Source organism: Nelumbo lutea, chromosome 6 (genome assembly GCF_056320005.1).
Source record: "Nelumbo lutea isolate HS-2025 chromosome 6, American lotus-T2T, whole genome shotgun sequence".
NCBI lineage: Eukaryota > Viridiplantae > Streptophyta > Magnoliopsida > Proteales > Nelumbonaceae > Nelumbo > Nelumbo lutea.
Genome location: NC_142689.1, coordinates 14,131,230 through 14,152,245, shown reverse-complemented (window position 1 = coordinate 14,152,245; position 21,016 = coordinate 14,131,230). Strand labels below are relative to the sequence as shown.

General features: G+C 36.0%; 1 long non-coding RNA gene and 1 other non-coding gene across 2 annotated transcripts; one reads left to right on the top strand and one right to left on the bottom strand.

Annotated features, from left to right (window-relative positions):
• The first annotated feature begins 16,687 nt into the window (after nt 1-16,687).
• LOC148847496 (small nucleolar RNA Z266) lies at nt 16,688-16,784 on the top strand. Its single transcript, XR_016101623.1, has one exon. It is a non-coding gene; the product is annotated as a small nucleolar RNA Z266 (small nucleolar RNA).
• Nucleotides 16,785-20,099: 3,315 nt separating this feature from the next.
• LOC148847495 (uncharacterized) lies at nt 20,100-20,989 on the bottom strand. The gene is made up of 2 exons (XR_016100438.1): nt 20,720-20,989; nt 20,100-20,592 (listed from the first exon to the last, which is right to left on the bottom strand). It is a non-coding gene; the product is annotated as an uncharacterized LOC148847495 (long non-coding RNA).
• Between the last annotated feature and the right edge of the window lie 27 nt (nt 20,990-21,016).

Here is a 21,016-nt window from a genome sequence, read left to right as displayed (position 1 = left end):
ACCCGACCAAATCGAATCGATTGGAAAAATATCAATAAACCGACCCAACCCACCCATAAACAGCCCTAATTGGATTTACACTTTCAAGTGTTTAATTATCATTTGTTAGACAATAAATTCAAATTTTAAACAGATCTATGAGGGTAGCACTTCAAGAACCCAGATACCTCTATCAATTGTTACACTCATGTAATTTTTTTTTCATTTTCCATGGGAGAGCCTCCTTTTTTATTTTTATTTTTATTTTAATAGGAGAAGAATTGCTTGCATGCTCCTTATGCACCCTTCCTATACCCAAGAACCATGTCCAATTATCTTTATTTTCATTAATGTTTTGATATTGTTTTCACTGTTGGTGAAGATGTATCTGGCTGAGGCTTGGGCTGTTTGGGAAGCCCTTAACTTGTCCCTAAGGACTCCCCAGTCATTATTGAGGACGATTCTAAGTTCGTGGTCAATTGTCTCAAAAGAAAAAAAGAAGGCTTCGTAGATTTTGATCACCATCATCAATGAGTGTCTCAGCGTTTCATCGTGCTTCAGATCTAAAGTCACCTTCTGGCATGCATTTCGTGAGGCTAATCAAGCGGTGGATTGGTTCGTTCATAACGCATTTTTCTAGTAAGATTGTTTTCTGTTGGAGTTTAATCAAATTTAATTTTCGAACTATTGGGAAGAGCTACCGCAGGCTTGTGTTCCTCCTCATTTTTCTATCAAATAAAAAAAAAAGGATAAGAAAAAGATGTATTAGAACAAAAAAAATGAAATTCATCCGTAGGGCTGCAAACTACTGTATCTCTTTGTCCAAATTTGAATTCAGACCCGATCCAGACTTAAATACATCTATAGTTGGATCAAATTAATCCAGATCCCCATCTGATTTAATCTGATATGACTCGATTAATAATATATATGCATATAGATAGTTAGCTATATATATAGACATGTCAGTTGTTTGGAACGTAGTCTATTCATTAAGACTATCTGATTTGATAGAAAATGAGAGAAAACAAAAAGAAATTTCACGGAATTCATTAAGAACATTACCTCAACTTCTCATGGACATTCGATAATTCGTTTGCAGCCTTAACGAAAGAGAAGCTTCGTTTGGCTTTACCGAGAAGATACTTCCCATTTACTTAGCTCAAACTTCTAGATAATCTTCCCCAGACCATGAAAAAGTTTTCGTCTTATTCTAAGAAATACCTTACATATAGAAATTCGGTCTTCTGAGCTTAATTGTGACTGTGAATTTCTATCTTTTTTTTTTTTTTTCTTTTTCATATAATGACTGACGGACAAGTTGGACCCATTGCTCACGAGGGTTGATGGTTAAGGGTGAGGAAGAGGATACTGGAGAAAGGCTAAATTAAGAGTACTGAAAGGGACTGATTTGATTTTTGGGCTATGAAACCCACAGATGCATTTTAGGGTCCACATCAAAATTATTATGTTCTGATGATTTCAAAAATCTGGCTTAAGTTCTCTGCAGTAACAAGAAAAAGAAAAGAAAAACCTATGTCTACCACCATTTTGAAGCCAATTTTCAGCGCGGTAAGGCTTCGGGATGGAACTTCATGGGCACCGATCTTCTGAATATTAGACAATAAATTAACTTGGCCCAGAGTACTAACTAGACTCAAGAGTCTAACTTCTTTGCCTCAGACCAACGGTAGCACAACATTCCAACACTGTTTTGTTTTCTTTAAATTATATTTCAAAATGAGTTTTATCTCTAGTTGTTTTAATGAATGTAGATGTGATTAATGCAATAGGAACCATTAAACAATTCCTTGTGTTTTGGCGTGTGTTTAAAACTGTAGGAATTTATTGAATAAACGTTGTCATTAGACGTTACTTTAGCATTTTCCTCATTATGTGAATTTGTATATATATGGACTTGCAAAACTAAAAATCAGTGGTGCTATTGAATAAATGTTGTCATATAGGTGTCACTTCCCCCAAGGGATAAGCGTTTATTCGCTGTTTTGCTGATGTGGTGCTTAAGTATCAATAAATGGGTTTATTGTTGTTTTTCTCAGTTTTTCAAACAAATCAATTACAACACATTTAGTTTAAAAACGTCCACATTTCCAAACACATATTTGAAGTCTTTCTCTTAAACTTTCTTGCTTATAAAAGAAGGTATCAAGTTTCTTTTTTGACTTTTCAAAATAAATATGCTCAAGCACAAATTAATCAAAAGTTACAGCAAAAAAGCACTAATCAAAAGCAATGTATATCAAAATAGAATTATATTACAGAAGCCACAAAATCCACTTTTCGATGAAGCTATTTCACATTAGCTTCTCCAGTGAGACTCAATCAACGCAGAAGTTCTCCTCCCAAACGCCATCTTATATAATAGGGCTCAGCAAGTTGACGGCATTCCTTGAACCCTTTCCAAACCAAAATTATGATACCTACTTCACTCAACGGAAGTCTGCTGTTTGGTTGGCCCAGGTTAAAATGTTTTGGGCAACCATTGATGGTTCAATTAATGGTTCAATCATCCAACCGATCAATCAGTTACTTTTCGTTTTTAGTACAAAACAATGAAATCAACAGGGTAGCCGCCATGTCCCCTAATAAAAGCAAACGGGTTTTTTCGAGTGTGACACCTGCTGGGGATGAATGCATATTTCCAATTAGTGATGGATGAACAAGAAAAGTTTCCCCTGATCCAAACAAACCTTCCACTTCCTCCTCCTTAATTAGACGGGTAATTTTCTATGGGTCACAGTGCAAAGAAGGACCACTCAGAATGGAATAAGAATGGACTACGATGCATGCAAGTTGTAAAACGGATTATTGTATGGAAGGAAGAGTTCTAATTTAATTATGGTTTCCAAGAACTAGAATGTTGTTGGTCATATCATCTTAGACTCCTCTCTCTTTTTTGTAGAACGGATTATTAGTTGAACTTGATAATTGTGTTAGGGGCTATGTAACGAATAATAAGGCCCCCACCAGTCATGAATGCCAAGAAAGAGATTGAGTGGTTGTGGGACATATACATTTCATGGCTAATGTGGGGCGCTATGATTGATTAATTACACGGCCCACAGCCACCAATAGTTCAGCAATTCCGGACTCTTCTTTGGCCTAAAGTTTTTCATCTCAGTCTCTAGGGCTTTTCTTGCGATCCAGTATCAAGTAAGTTCTTAGATGTTGTCCTACTGATTTTTGGCTAGACGAAGGGTTTGTTTGGTATCATCACAGTTTATCATTGACAATGTTGGAAATTGCTGACATGTTCATCAAGAAAACCAACGTGAAATTCAATATAAAATTATGAATTGTTTTGTATTCAATGTGAAGCTGTGGAAACTTTTATTCAAAAAAAAAAAAAAACGCAGCCTTTACTGATGATCTGGTAAATAAAAGAATTCCATATCATGTCTATTAAGCAGGAGTAGTCCTTTTTCTTGGGACCTTAACAACAACGTTGAGAATATTATATCAAGAATTACAACATTTTTTTGCTAAAATAATTCCAAAATGAAATATGGCATTTAGTCTGGGTCCGTTCAGTAAAAGATCAACGTACTGTTGACATCCCTTTTCTTTCCTTTGGGGTGGAGAGAGAGGAAATTGTAAGCATTAAAGACAGAAGTTGTAGAGTCCACCAAAAATCTTAATTGATTTATTTCTATTACTCACTCCTTTTGGGAAGGTGGAGGATTTGGATTTTGAAGATATAAGGTGCATGAACTATTTTGGCTTACACCTTGATCCATTAATTGTAGAAAGAAAGTTAATGGTTGGGTTTTTCCACACACTTTGGGACTGTCGACAAGGCGTCAAGGCCTCTGTTCATTTGTTAGTTTGACATCTGAAAATGTAATAATTATATTAAAAGGTATATTGATATTCGTAAATTTTTCTTTCCTCTTAAATAGAGAATGTTATTCTTAATTTTGAATTCTTAAAATTATCAAATATTCATTTTTACCCCATATATGAGAGTTTTTGTTTGTCTCTTTGCGGGTATCATTGAAAAACAAGAAATTATATGATTGCACTAGTTGTATTTGGTACTTTTTCTGTTTCTACCAATGACAAACACTAGGCCCCTTCAAACATTAAAACAAAAATATAATAAGACTTTGCATTAAATAATTAAAAGAAATCAACAGGACTAGTTTTCTGGATTTGGCCTAACTATTCTTTATATAAACTTCTTTACATCTTTTTGCTCCCTACAAAATAGTTTCCTAATTTAGTGGACACGCTTTAATAAAAACCTACTAAATCTCTTCAAAAAAAAATCCTAATTAAAGAAGACAATTTCAGAAATCCAGTTATGATAGAGACTTGATAAATATAAATTAATCAAGATAGACGTATTTAATTTAGAAATCTTGCAATGATACAATCTTGGTAAATATGAACTAAGATGGATTGTCGAAAGCTAACATAATAATATTTATTTAGTTGAGGCAAATCTCATATTGAATCAAATTTTTATTAACCAAACCAAACAATTTGGGTAGAAAAAATATCTCTCACACAGGTGTAGGCACACATGGCAGGCCCAATGGCGCTCGGACACGTGGCATCCCCAGATAGTGATGCACGGCTCAAGGAAGATTTCATCCTAGCCTTTCACTCGTAACTAACTCCAAGCAGGTTCAAGTATAAATAAGTGGCATTACTCCCTAGGTAAGCTATCTTGGCCTTTATTGCTCTCAGCTCTCACGCTTCTTGGTGACCTCGTCTAAGCTATCTTACTCAGGCTTCATCCGCCCTCTTCGTTACGTAATTGCTAACTTGACCATCAGATTCTTCGCCCCTAGGATAACACCCGGGACCTCTGACGTATTTCTTTTTTTCACAGGTCAGACTTACAGGCCCTCAACTCTAAAAGCCCTTGGACTCTTCAGTTAGCCCTCATCTTGAAAGTAAATTGACATTGTTACCCTTGGCCCATTCCAAGCAGCAACACACAAATTTATATCGATCAACCCAAGAAGTTTAGAGTATGAACAGTAATGATAATGATATATACCAAACACAACCATATAGCAGCATAGCTTTTTTGAGTAGAAACATTATCACATCTGTATCACTTAGGTTTTTCAACTTCAACTGTCAATTTTCTGTTTAGTTGGAGGTTTTTTAGCTAAAATACTAGCAAAACACTTTGCATGGAAATCCGTGTCGGGGGTGTTTGTTGCTCTTGGGAGACAAAATTTCCATACCCAAATAATGTGGGGGTTGTAGTGCATTTTCATACGTTACCCACCAAACAAGAATTGAATATGAATGGTGATTCTTCTGTTCCATGTATAAACAATATTTTAACCCAAAATCCTTCAATTTGAAACCCAACAATGCCAAACACAACCTGCTCGTTGTAGAAGAAATTCAAAGGAATAACTAAAGAAAATATCAGTTTATTCCGAAATGAAGACACTTTTCAGGTCATTCATTTGTCTCTCTTAACGTATCCACCCTGAATGAACAAAATGGTCCCATCAATTGATCTTGTACTCTGTTAGCTGGAACAATTAAGAGGGTTTTTGGTTTCATTTATATTTATTCAGTAAATATTTATTGGTGGTGTCACATAGGCATCATCTCATCATTTTCTCTCTCTTACTCTTCATGCATCGAAAATGTAAAAAATGAATTTTGGTTTTCATGCATGTCAGGCGTTTGTGAAAGTTATTTTTTAAAGCTTTCACGGCTACATGTTTATTCACTGTTATGCTGATGTAGCATTTAATGGCGCCTAATTGTCATAAACGATTACAATTATTGTTTTTCTTGATTTTACCTGCAAATAAAAAATAAACATTTATTCAATAAACATAAACGGAATCAAACACATACTAAATCAAAACCTTTTTATGTATTATATTGACGTAAAGAACTTAGGATGAGACGAAGTGACTTCTTGGTGGAGCCATTGCATTACATCTAAGGTCATAAATTTTGGTTTTAGCCCTGCGCTACGACACTATCGTAATAAAAACCCGACAAACAAGCTGGATTAGAGATTTGAGTCAGTATTTGAATAGCTTACCAGTCATTGAATTTGATTCTTATTTGTCTTGTGTTTAAAATTAATCGTCTCTTTTCATGGGTCTGAATGTGTGATTATTCCTTGTCGATTTTTCAAAAATTGATGATTTTTTAAGTATTTTTTTATCAAAAATCGGTAAATTTTGTTAAATGGTATCATTTCTTCCATGTAAAATTGATTTTTGAGTCTATTTGGTACTGATTTCATTCCTAAAGAGTCAAGCGCCAATTATTTTTGTATTAGAGTTATTGTTCAATGCCATGTCATCCTCAAAATAAGGGAATCAATTAATTAAAAATTAGGAAATAACAAAAAAAAAAGGTGATCCCTGAAAATGGCTAATTTCAAGAATCAATTTTTGGCCAAATTACCGGCAAATCACCAAAATTGGCCAACCAAACAAAAATTTTCAATGCTGATTCCTCTAACACTAATGCAACTACGACATGACAGTGATTTTCAAGAAATCATCATCAATGCCAAGCATTACCTAAGATTAAATTTGATACCATTGAAATTTGTGATATCAATACAAATTATTATTTCCACCCGAATCATCAAAATTATAAGCATCAATAATCAGTCCCCATATTTTTCCCAAAACAGTTCATGTAACCTAAGATTTCAACTAAACAATAAGCAACGCTCAATGCAACTATGTGATATTTTGCCTATATATACCAAAAGAAAAATGACAAAAGTTGGACAAGTATATTTTTCATTTATTTCACTTTCACCTTTCTTACTTCCTACTAATAATTCAAAATCCAGATGATTTTTGGAGAGGATGAGCATGCACCGTGGTTTTGTTTGATAGCTTTTGTACAGTAGTCAAATTCCACAAATCTGTGAAAAGTGACGGTCATGAGCATACAGACAACATCTTATGCAATTATCTGCTTCTTTCCCTATATATGCTAATAAAACAAAGTTGGACATGTGGTCATTTCATGGGTTCTACCTTTCTACTTTCTGGTCAGTATTATTCATGGCGTTATGTTATTTGTTAATTTTCTCTGAGTAGTCGCCTGTTAATGAGACATCTGTTGTCTGACCTAAACAAGTTAAGAACTACATTGCAGTCGCGTCAGAAGTTCAGAACCACTCGTATTGAAGCTTATCTCCGACTATGCCATCTCTACAAGTTTGGATCCAAAACTTACCTCACTTAAAGAGCTTAATTAAGCTTTTATTATTATTCGATTCCTTTGGTTTCCACCATAATTAATTAAATTTCAGCATAAGGTATCTTTTTTATTATAAAATAAAATTTCATTAAAAAGAGAAGAAGATACAAAAAGGGCACAAAAACAAAACTAAAACAATCAGCCCAAACAACTTTACACCCGGCAAGACCAATAAAAAATAAGCCCGGTCCAAAAGAGCGAAACCAAAAAAGGTCTCTCTCTACACAAGGGATCCTCAGGCAAATAGCACAAAACAAGAGAAGAAGTGGGCCTATCGGCTTTCATGTGAGGGGGTTGTTAGAGAATAAAAATTTATTCAAGGACCCCATCTAACACTTTATGCTTTTAGGTTGGATGGTTCATTAAATGCATCATAGGGCTTTATCACCTACAATAAGGGACTCTCATTTTCCCTTTTATTTTTTTTCTTAACAGTTCTAGTCATCTTAGAAAATAGATAGGGTTTAAAGCCAAGGACCTATATCTGTTGCGTTCAGATCTGCTTCCCACAATGCTGCTACCCACAAGACACTACAGCCATGCATCAGAAACATCGCATCTCAATGCACAGTAGAAATGTCTTGTGTATAGAATATGTAAATAGCGTTGAGAGTAGATAAATGAGAAAATTAAGAGATGTGAGAGATGGAAAGTTGTACGAAATGAGAAGATCAAGAGAAGTGATATTGCTAAAAGCACTTCATAGACGATGTCATTTTTATTAGGAAAAGGTCCGCAGGTTCATCAACAAGAATTATAGGGAATTACACCATATATATGGGAGATCAGCTTCAGACAGGGCAAGCCCATGTTCATACCCTGTGATGGTGCGCAATCCGGTCACTCCTACCTGGCACTCGCATGGCTCCTGAGAGGTACCTGAGATGGAAAAGATGAGGAATCCCCGGGGGCTTGCCTGGCAGGAACACTCCGACACTTAAGTTAGAGTTTTGTGAAAGATGTGAAGAGAGGAAGAAAACTAAGAGTGCAGATAGCGCAAGTATTAGGAAGTTACCTTTGTCTCTTGTGATTGGGCTACTTATAATGGAACTCTGTCGAATCAGGCCCACCTGCCTCTGACAGGGCAAGTATAACCGTCACTGTCACCCTGATGCAGCCATTATAGCCAGGGCTGAGGTGGCACGCGCGGGGCTGTCGCTGTAGGGTATGTACCTGTCAGATGTAGTACACGTTCCAAAGGTGGTGGGCACAACACTGCCTGACAAGAGACATGGTGGCAGTCTCCAGGTTTTTCTGGTACGGCAGTCGGGAAGGAGTCCTTCCTACGATATGCCGAACTGCCCTTCTGCGAGCTACCTTGTACTGAGCTACCCTACAAGTGGCGAGTTGCCCATGGCAAGCTACACCGAGTTGTCTGGCTTGAGGTGTCTTTATCTCAGGGTATCTAGAGGAGGATCAGGGTGTTCCTGTTTGGGAGTGGCCTAAAATCCACTGGGAGGAGCTCAGGCATTAGGAAAAGTCAGAGGGCCCCGAGCTCGGAGGTAGCTCAGAGAGCCCCAGCCTCGGGGAGGAGGTGCTGGCCAGGCAGCTCTTCGACGAGTATCCTAACTCGCCGAGTTGCCAGACTGAACTCGGTGAGCCCTCCCCACCAAGTTGCGGTTGCGCTTGCTGTGCTGTCACGCTGAGTCATCGCGTGAGCAAGATCATGCCCACGTGTACCTGTGTTACGAGGTCAGGCCAAATCGCTCTTCATCACCCTGCCAACAACCTTTTGCAATCTTATATTGGGAATATCTTCCCATGAAATAAAGCACATAAGTATAGAGATATTCCCAATGCAACACTGTAAAAGCTATTTGAACAAGCGTTGCACTGTTCAAAACCAAACTCTACAAATGAAAGGAAACAAAAGCCAGCTCGTACAAGGGGGATTATGGAGATAAAATTTTGCAAGAGTGAACACTTTTTGCTTAATTCCCTGCAAACATGTGAGATAGAGACTGATTGAAAATGATGAAGGAGCTTCGTGCAGGGACTTAACCACAATAAGAAAATCCCCTTCGATGATAATGCGCTCCAGATTCAGAGTGGATGCTAGTCTCACACCTTCAAGTAGGGGTTTCAATGGACCAGTTATGGGAATCCATCCAAATCAGAATCAAATTGGATGGATTGGATAGACCAACAAGACATATTGAATTGGACCAATCCAGACTTAATGGTTCAAAGTATGGATTGGATTGGATTGGATTGGACCTGGTCCATCCGTAATGAATTTATATTGAATTGCATTGGATTGAGCCAGTATCCCGTCCATTGATATCAGATAAGAATATAGGTGTCAATGGACCAGGTTTGGGGTGGAACCAATCTAAATTAAAATGAATTTGAACAAATTGGATGGTCCATTCATTAAATTTGATCAATCCAAAATATTCCATGGATTAATGGATTCATATTGGATTGGATCGAATTTGACCAAATCCAGTCCAATTGACACCCCTACCTTCAAGAAAAGCACAAGCTTATGCTTCAATGGGTGAAAAAGGGGGAAGTGATTTGAGAAGGAAGCAATGTGACAACCTCTATGATCAGAAATTATAATCCCTAGACCTGCTTTATCTCTTGAACAAGACCACGAACATTAAATAGAATTTTTTAGGCCATATCATGTATTTGCTTCCGCTAGATAAAATATCAATAGCAAGTACTTCTTCAAACTTTTATGTTGTGAGTTGTGATAAAGACCCCCCGACAATTTAAGTCAGTTGACAGAATGCACTAATTTGCTAAAATGCCCTCTGTACTGTAATTCAAGGGGCATCAAATGAAATTTTCAAAATGACGAAAATGGCAAAGTCATTCCCCTTTTTGCCAATTCCTTGCCCATTTTCCGATTTTTTCCTAAACCCTAACCTACACTAATATACCATCAAAGAACCATTTGATGAAAACCCTACATCGCTCTTTCTCAGAAGTTGTTGCCAATATCTCACTAGCAAAGGATTGTCCAGAATGTTGTCGTCGGATACAGAAGAATCTCTAGTAATACCAAACAAATATCATTCAGATCTTTTATGCCATTGTCGGAGAAGAAAGTATTTTCACCGTTGTCATTAGAGAAGAAGAATCTATGTACATGCCACATATGAGAATCAATATTTTCAGAAATTGTTGGATTATCAAAGAATAAGTGAAAGGGTAAAATTGTCTAAGAAAGTGATAAAATGGTGGCTTTGGAATTTAAAAAGTTTTAAATAGTCAAATGAGAATCTTTTCCGAAATTAATTGACAAAACCCTAATGGAGGGGGGTTTTGTGGCAATGTAAAAGTTTAGGGGTATTTTTATCGTAAATGAAATTACAGGGGTATTTGTCACTAACACTATAGTAAGGGGTTCTTTATAATTTACCCTAATAATTACTTAGGCTGTGTTTGGAAACAATATAAGTTTCTATAGGCGTCTCTCCAACCAAATTATCAAACAAGAGAGGCTTCAAATTTAAATTCTTCTAACGAAAAGACACAATTAAGTTAAATAGTTAACTAAGATATGTGAGCAAGATATATGGATTGCGTGTTTGGAAACCCGGCCCAAGCCCATTAGGCCTTGTTCGCTTTTTAGTAAGTTACTTACCCGAGTAAATACAATTAATTGGGTAAGTTTTTCCTGGGAACCATGTAAGTGCATTTACCCATGTTCTTTTATTTTCTAAGTAAATAAGGTAATGGCCATTTTAGCCATAAAAATCCATTATTAAAAGGGGTATTTTTGTCCCATTCAAGTGTTAGCCGGGTAAATTGTACCCAGAAAAATAAACTTTTCTTGGTCCCCACATAAATCTGAAAAATGAACATGGGATTCTTAGTCAATGGGAACCAAAATCCCATTGACCAACTTTCCCCCCTCCCAAAATCCAAAAAAAAAGAACACCCCCTTAGAGTCAACCCTAAGACTATATTTCAGGTTTATGTATCAATCATACCCGTGTTAAGTTTAACCACTCCCCTCTTTGACATTGAATGTTTGGTTTGATAGAAAATAAGAGAAAGATATTTGAAAGAAAATTCTTAAAATTTTACACTTTGTTTCTCTTTACAATATCTGTAGCCAATGCAGCAAAAGACGTGATTGATTGAATGTAATGCTAAGTACACTTTATTAAATATTTTGTAAAATGAGAATTAATGAAAAACAAGTATACTTAATATGATTGATTGATATTTAGACTTAATGTGCAGCTAATATTAATAAATACACCGTAGTTGATGAATTCTATTTATCTAATACATATGGTTGTATTCGGTACTCTATTGTTTCTTTATCAAACATTCTGAGTTGATCTATACAAATTACTGTCTCTGCCCAACAATACTCATCAGTTTCCCATATACAATTTTTCTAGTTGAAATGACTCTCGTGATGTAACAGTACAGATTCTCACCAATTTATATTTGACCCGCCTAAAATGTTTCAGGTGGAAACAGCAATAATACCAAATAAAACCTTACGTTTCTTTCCACAAATAGGTTATACAGTTTACTAGGAACCCAAACAAGGTCATTTCTGTGTTTTCCCTATTTTTCTTATATTTGTTATCAAATTGAACCGTGATTGGCTTCTCTCTCTCTCTCTGTTTTAAATTTCATATATTTGCAGCCCTACCTTAGTAGGCCCTATCCGTGGATATAGGAGTCATAAGAATCAGCCTATCCATCAAACTCCAAGGGTCTGTTTGGTTGGTAGTTAGATTCAGAATCGGAATTGGAACGATTCATTCCCATAGTCTGTTTGGTTCAGACAAGAATAGGAATGGAAATTAAAATCAGTAGGAATGGAATTTTATTCTTAAGGGAGGGGTAGGGAATGACCATTCCCTCAAATGGGGGAATGCCATTCCAACAGGAATGAAAATGGGATTCCGATTCTGTCCAACCAAACAATTGGCCATTCTGATTCCAATTCTAGACCCCTATTCCTACAAACCAAACGGACCCCAAAGTTTTTGGGGCATAGCCCATGTTTATATTGAATCCGAACCCAGATTGGCACTAGGCCAACTGCGTAGAAGAGGGTGGACCTGTCTTCAAATTTGCCCGACCCAGCCCATATTCATCATCCAAACCTTAGAATTGTAAGGAAGACTGCAAAGTGCGAACTCCCATTTGTTGACTTCAAGTCCCTGGTGAGTAAGGTGATTATGGGCCTGGATGGGCTCAATTGGATTGGGCCTTGAAAATAAGAATAATTGAAAAAACCTATTTTTATTTTATCACTTTTGCAGCTTTGCTTCTACTTGAATTCCTGTTTTTTACTTTCTTTAATCTTTTATCTTTTATCTTCCTCTCATAAATCATAAGGTGCTGGCTAAGTCCTAAAAGCCTCCATAATCTTTTATTTTTATCTTCTTGATTTTTTCTTTAATTTGTTATTACATCCTCTTTTCAAAATTCTCAACTCTTAAATGGCACCCACTACGAGAAATAGCATTTATTTGAAATTAATAGTAATATGTGGTTCTTGTTTGCTATGGGACTTACAATTAGAGAATAAAAAGGTTATTGTCTTGAAGCTAGAAGAAAAGTCTACCTTTACAACAGCCAACTTTGAGAAGCATAAGTGAGAGCATTCCTTCATGCAATATGACTAATAGGGGTGGCCACGAGCTGAGCCTTTCACGAGCTATTGGAGCTCAGCTCATAAAAAGCTTGGCTTGGCCCGTTCGTTAATCGAGTTGAGTTCAATCCCAGTGAAGCTTGGCTCGTGAGACTCGTAAGCCTGATATTAAATAAATAATTTTTATTATATACATACATACATACATATAATAAATAATTTTATTATATATAATAATAATATTTTTATTTTTTATGCATAATAGTAAATACTTTTTATAACTCTTAATTTTGTCTAAAAAATAAAAATATATATAATGTTATACATATAATTTTTATTTTTCAAAAAAAAACTTGGCTTATAGTCGAGCTCGAATTTGCGAGCTATGGACCGAGCCGAGCTCGAGATCAAGTATTTAACTTGAATCAAGCTCGAGCTGGATACTATTCCTGTGAGTCGAGCTCGAATAGCCAAATATTCGACTCATCTCAACTCAAATCCACCCCTAATGAGTAATAGTGAGATAATAATTATATTATATATATTAAATTATATATTTTGAATTTCATATGAAAAATTTTAACATAAGAGTTGTAATAAAAATAAAAAAGTAAGTTATGGCAACGTAAATATATAGAATAAATATATGGAAATAATATATGGGTGTACATTATAATAAATATTTATATGTAAACAGTAATGCAATAAACTTCAGCAAAATTTTTGAAATTTAGAAAAATTCCATTTCATTAAACCGAAACAAAATTCCAACTTAACTAACTGAATAGTTAAATCTTAGCAGATTCTTTGGTAACATAGGTTTTCCATTGCGGGCCCAAGTTAAACAAGTAAATGTAAATCATTATGGACAGGCTTATGCTTATTCTCTTTTTTTTTTTTTTTTTTGTCCGAACACTTTGAAAGAAAAGGGAAAACATCAATTTTGTGTATTAAGTCTGAGAGGAGTCCAGATCTCCTGCCCATGAGAATTCTGCCCATGTCTATCACAGCCACACATGGAGAACATCTCAGGAGATCTGGAGTCGTCTGGGAGGGATACGCTAGAGAAGAGTTGGAGGGAAAATTGAGCTTTTAAAATATAATAATTGTCACGTGCTATCACATGTGAACGGAATGCAATGGCAAGCTAATGGAAGAGTGATTGTTAAAAAGCCTAAGGATACTTTAAGGTGTTTATTAAACATCGAGGGGTACACTAAGTCCATTTTGCAAAATTTAGAGGTACTTTTAAGCATTTAACCCTAAAGAATAATTTGGAAAAAGAAGTCAATGCCATGGTTTTTGAACTGTCATTGATTCGGACAGTCAGACCATTCAGCCCGGGAACTGTCTAAGCAACCAGTTCCGTTTTACCCCAAACCTGATCTTTGGCCAAAAACCGTTGAATTGGTCAACAATCCATTGACCTAAACAGTCAAACCGTTGACCCATTCGACACGTTCAATGGTTTTTGACCGTTTTTTATTTTAATTATTATTTTTAAAATATTTTTTTATCAAAATGAACTATCCATTTGAACTGGACATTTGGATTGTCAACCTAGAAACCAATGAAGATAAAGGTGCCCTTAATAGGAGTGCAACTTGGGTGAGGCTTGGCTCCAAAACATGCAATTTTGCACGTGCTAGGCATGGATTTTTGGTCTTCGGATTAGGCTTAGTTTTTTTTTTTTTTGGGGGGGGGGGGGGGGGAAATTATTAAAACTTACCATGAGTTTTCAACATTTCTCTTAAACTCATCACAACTTTTCAAAATATCTAAAACTCACAATGTCACTAACTTGACGTTAAATAGACTAATGGGTGTTAATATATTACCATTTTAACCTTCATAAAAAAATATAGAATATATAAAAACTAAACTTGCAGGTGTTAATATATTACCATTTTAATATTTAGACATGAAAAAAAGGAAAAATTTTAAAAAAATGTTTTCAAATATAAAATACATAAAAACATAAAAATTATAAAAAAATATAGAAATTGCAAACAAAATAAAAATTTATTTTCAAATTATAGAAACTATGGAAATTGAAAAATAAAATCAAAAAATACAAAATTATAGAAAAAACACCAAAAATTATAGAAAAACACAGAAATTGTAAATAAATAACAAAAATACAGGACAAATTATAGAATGTAGAAAATAGAAAAATATAAAAAAAAACAGAAATTATAAAAAAAAAAAGCATTGGAAATTATAACAAAACACTAACAATGCAAAAAAAACAAGAAAATTGAAAATTGAAAAATACCATTTTTCTTCTAACTCACCATTCAAGGGTAATTTGGTCATGAAAATTGTTATTTATGTTGACATGGACACCTCTATTAAGAAGCATTACCGATGCACTAACCAAATATGAGTTTTGGAAAATAAAAACTTACTAACATGGTGATTTTTAGACATTTTGAAAAGTTGAGTTTAAGCGAAATGTTGAAAATTCATTGTGAGTTTTAGACAATTTCCCTTTTTTTTTTAATTTTCCATGCTACTATTAGGTAGCCTTAACCTAGTCCGACCTTCCTAAACCCAAGCCCAATCCAACTATATGCACACATATATGCATGTATAGATGCTTTTGTTTTTGATAAATCATACATATACAGTTTATACTTGGCTCCTACCCTATTGGAGGGCATGCATTCTATTACCTCTTGATTTTCATATATAAACTCTATAATATAAAGTTTATAACCCTTAAAAAAATCCTAACCCTAAACCTTAAATCCTATTTAATCTAAAGTCATAACCCTTAAACCCTCAAACCTAAATCCCTTAACTCCTAAACCTTAAACCCCAAAATCTAAATTCTAAACCCTTCAACCTTAAATCCTAAATCCCTAAACCTTTAAACCCTAACCCTAAAACTTAAATTCATTTTATAGTCATCAGGTTTTCAAAACCTCAAATAAGGGCCTTTTCGAATTTTAACCTGAATTGAATGTTTGAACTTTGAACACGGATTGGGCGGCGTGACCTCGGGCTCGGGTCTGGTATGATTGCTGACTTGCATCCCCTACCCCCAATGGAACGTAGCCTAGATCTTCTTTTCCATCCGCTACCGTCCATCTTAAAACGTGACCATCCGTAATTTCCCCAAAATGATAACCCCATCCCTATATTCTGTTCGAATATTTAATGTAAACCGTTGGATTAAGCCTAATCTGATGGTTCAGATCACAATGCCAGGCGACCCTTTCTAAAACCCTAGGCCCATAAAAGGTTGAGTTCCGAAGCAGAGAAACGCTTAGGGACACCCTCACCTTCAGTCAAGCCACAGAGGAAGGCATGGATTGAATCGATTGATTTCTCCTGGCTTTCTGGTCTTCGTTTTCTTGCTTTCATTTCTGGTTTTGATACGCAAGTCATCTCTTCATTTTTTATACTTCAAATTCTTTCTTCTTCGATTTATGGTTTTGTGAAGTGGGTTCGCTATTTTCGAATCAACATGGATGCTGATACTGAGCACAGCCCTTAGGATCGCCTTCCCTTTCTTGCTCCATGGAAGCGTTTTGAGTCATAGCTGTGCAATAGCAAATTAGGGTTTCATAGGGGTTTCTCTTTGAGACCCTTCTCCCAGCCGCTTATCATTTTTTTCTTGATGTGGGCACCTCTCTTCTGGCTCTGTTTCCCCATTGTAAAACCCTAAAGATCAATGGGCTCTGCCATTTTTCTTTAGCTTGTTTCTATTATGGGGTTTCAAGACCGCTCCATGGTGAGATGCTTCACTTTCAATGGTGGGAGAATAATTGTTTCAGAATTGTCTTTCTTCCATTTCGGTTGCCCTTTAGATCGATTTTTGTGTTGGGTCTTCTCAGATGAAGCATTTTTAAATTTGGGTTTGCAATCTCTCTTCTCGATTCAATTACTTTTTGGCAAGAATGATGAATCAATTAGATGTGTGAAAGGATGAACTCTCTCGTGAACTCAACCTTTGAGGCATACTAATCATACTGACTTGCCATTCTTTTAATCAGTTCATTTTTCTTTTCATTTTCAATTGGTTTTGTAATTGTCACACTATAACACAGTAACACTACACTTGGAGATTATTAGTTTTTCTTCTATTTTCTTAGCTTTTTTTGTGGATCTGTTAATAATAAAGGTTTCAACTTTCAACTGAAATCTTGGTCACTAATGCGCATAGACAATGAATTAGGACTCTATACATTAAGTTTGAGATTCATATGAATGTCCATGGGCTTTTTAAGCCCTAAAGACAAATTTCCTTCAACAAAAAGTCCACTTTACAAGTTCCAATACCTAAGCTTGAAAACTCTGCAGGCAACCAATTCCCATTGAATATCGTCTTCCAAGCAAACCATTCATTTCCTGTTATCTTGGAGATCTTTTAAGTACTTGTCAAATTTATCCTCTTTGAGCTTTACGTATTTGGAAGGTGAACCAACTCCTATTAACAGTCTTGTCTGTGATATGGAATAAAAAATAAAAATGATAATAGAAAAGAATTAAAAATTTGATGTCATGCAATGAAATCTAATGAAACAGTAAGAATAATGAAGCTAATCAAAGATCCATCTTCAGGACTCAATCCCTCTACATCCTGTGACACCTCAATAGTAACCTTGAGAACAGGGGAAATTTCTGCAAAGCCAAAAGTGGCAAGAAATCTCTCACCTAATACACCCAAAACGTGCAAAGGTGCAATATCTAGCAGTTGCAATGAAAAGACATTAGGAGGGGGGAGGGGTTCTGGGAGGCATGCAAAATTTGTAACCCAATTAGGAAACCTTGAGAAACCTAATTCAGTATTATAAAAGCTAGTTAGCTTTCTAAGGTTATATGCTGTTGAATTTAGTCACTTAGTTTTGCAAAGATAAACCTTGAGAAACCTAATTCAGTATTATAAAAGCTAGTTAGCTTTCTAAGGTTATATGCTGTTGAATTTAGTCACTTAGTTTTGCAAAGATCTCCTATGGACATCGGCACAAAATGCTGAACCACATTAAATCTTGTGTTCTCTTTTTTTCATTTCTTTTGATTTCCCTCATAACAAACATATTATATGTATCAAATACATCAAGTGTTCCACTGTTTAGTTGCACTAATGAGTTGATCATTACCAGGGTGATTCATCGATAATTTGCAAGGCATTTATTTTGACTTAATTGTGAGGCAGTCATTCTTGATTTCCTAATTGAGGCTAGCTCAAGTAGAGGTAGAGTGTATTTGAACCCTTGGACCACTATTTCATCCCTGTCATGAGAATAAGTCAACCTAAGCCCCTGGACTAGAGCCAATTACTTGGGCCAACATGATCCCCATTGCCCCAGAAGTCCAAGGCTTCCAAATTATCTTCATTGTCCCCACACCACTAATTCTAGATAGCTTTGATAACCTAAAGAACCATCAATGTTAAACTTAGCAGTATAGTGAACAAAAAACGTCACAATCTCCAAAACATGATAAGCAGGATTACAGAACAAAGTCTAACAATTGGATCAATCACTATCTCCAGAACATGATAAGCAAGATTACAGAGCAAAGTCTAACAATTGGATCAATAGAGAAGAGAGGGAAAAGAAAAAGAAAACCCAAGACTATCAGAAACCAAACCCTAATGACCCACATTGATATGGACTAAATAGATGATTACAAAGGATGGACTATTATATCTGCCAGTTAGATATATCAGGAGAGACCTAGCCAACTCCTTCATGCATTACGGACTCATGCATTACCGACTCAACATGACGTCCTGTATATCAGGAGAGACCTAGCCAACTCCACATAAAGAGAAGAAATAAGTCCAAATCATTGATGCCACAGAGCATTGAATAGAAAAATATGGTTGCATCATTCACTGTTTTTGCAACATCCCATACACCTATCAGGATACGAAGGTCAAGTCTTAAGATCTTACTTGCTAAAGTGTTCACAAGCTCCTATGTAATTATTCTGAAGGTAAATGTGCTTCAGCAACCTCAGGTTTTAAGCTCACCGGTGTTTATTTTTAAATTGCAACACATCCTTGGCCCATGAGATAAGAGGTACACCATAGAGAACTTCCAGATAAATATTTCATAATCGAAAGTTATCAGGAAACAAACAACTATTCTAAGTATAAACAAGACATTACTTTTCACTTGTTCCCACTATTCTGTACCTATTCCCTCACCCCCCCCCCCCCCCCAAAAAAAAAAAAAAATCTTCCAAACACAAGAAATTAGACATGACTTTTTTTTTTATCAATTCCTTTGTTTTCCAATAATAGTTCAAGGATAACTGATATTCTGTGTAAGTTAAGATGGTTCCTCTAATATTTATATTCTGATTCACAATCTCCATCAGAAAGCCTAAAAAATATCTCCATCAGCAAGAATAGTATAATTATGGTTCCCTAATATAACTCCAAGAGTCCTACATCATTGCAGCTCCATCAAAACCACCCCTGTAAACATATATTGAGTCATATTGAATCTAAACAACTGGTAGGTTTAAAGGCTTGACTACAACGTTCTACCAAGTAACAACAAAGAAATCTTATGAGCACACACCATTCAGTACTCACACATCCTCCCCGTAACAGGGTCTACAATTTCTTTTTTGCTAAGCAAACTTGACAGGAAAATGGAAAGGATGAAAATGGTATTCCAGATCACTAGACAAGTAAACAAGTTTCCTTCCTTTTAGTTGATACCACAATCAAGAGCTGTGGAAAACGTAATGGCATATTCTCAACTTATCAGCAGATATAACACAAGTAATAAGACAAGGTTACATGAATCTTTCTGCATGATAGGTGGTATCAGAGCATGGTATGAATTACTAGCCAGAAGATGATATAGTGAGATTCATATCTAAACCTACAGAAAAACCACATAGGTTATCATCAATTATCTAGTCAAAGGATTATTGGCTTCACAGGCAATTAAAAGGCTTCCTGCGGAATGATTACAAAGGGAATTAAGATACCTCATACCACAGGAGAGCACTTCTAACACCTAAAGGATCAATTATAGCACTCATAGTTCCCCAACCTCCATGGTTTCAAAGTGCAAAAGGAGCTGCATAATTACCACTCATAAATGTCCCTTTCCCCAGAAGAAACTCCCTTAAATCAAAAAGGTAGAAACAGTCAACAAAACTAATATGAAAGAAGAAATAAGAGATTAGTTTGTTGACCAATACAAACTAATTAAAGAAGTATAACTTGATAATTCATGACCAGTAGAAAGATCACATCTATTACCAGTCCCAGGAAAGCCCTAGCCGATCTACAAAAAACTAGAAGAAGCAAGCGCGGTCAGGTCAACCGACAGAAAAGAGTAAAGCAGATACTGCATTTGTTTGATTATTATCGTTAATATCCTTCTAGTCTACAATCCATCTAAAAACCAATTTGTAGTGTTTCTATAACTGCTTTGGCAGGATTATCTTACACTAAATCCTTGCTTAAAATAGGAGTGTTATTCTCTAAACCAATTGCCCCAAGAGATTCTGCTGCCTGCAAGAATATGTAATGCTCATAAGGGCCATTACCCATGTTGCTCTCGATCTCGACTTTCCTGGGTCTTAGGAAGGGTGGTGGACTGGATACAGACCCATTCTTTGGCATTTTCTTGCACGATGTGACCACTTTTACTCGAACCAGCGTTCTTACGCTTCTCAGTGCAAGATTTTACCATTACACCAAGCAATGGCCCCTTATGCGTGCGCTCATTGGAGACTATAACAAGTCCACAGAGGAGGAGATGAAAGAGAGAGCTACTCTGTCCTCTCTCTGTCTTTCATCCCTACAGAGTTCCTCACTGCTGTCATTCAAACAAAAGGTCAGTTCCGGGTGGTTGCTAACTCATAAATAACTTTAATGAATTTCTGGGTGTTAAAATGGAATCAAAGTTCAATTAGAGACATTCATCAGTCTTCAAGGAGACTTACGACGGACGAGAGAGGACCGGAGCCGCTGAAACTCTCGGAAATTGGTTGGTCTCTCGATCAAGCAGTGAGTTTGTCTCGGTTTTCGGAGGAGGGGGTGGAAGGAACTCCCGTAAGCCATGGATCCACAGAGAGCCCAGGCAAGGAACCCTAGCTCGCTTGCCAAACTTCGAAGAGGCTGAACAGCTGAAGAATCAAATCAGATAGATGCCCCGGGAAAGCGATAAAAAGTATAGCCGTTGGCGCCAATTTTCATCTCTCTGGTTTCTGCTCAATAGAAGAATGGATGGTGCTCCTAAT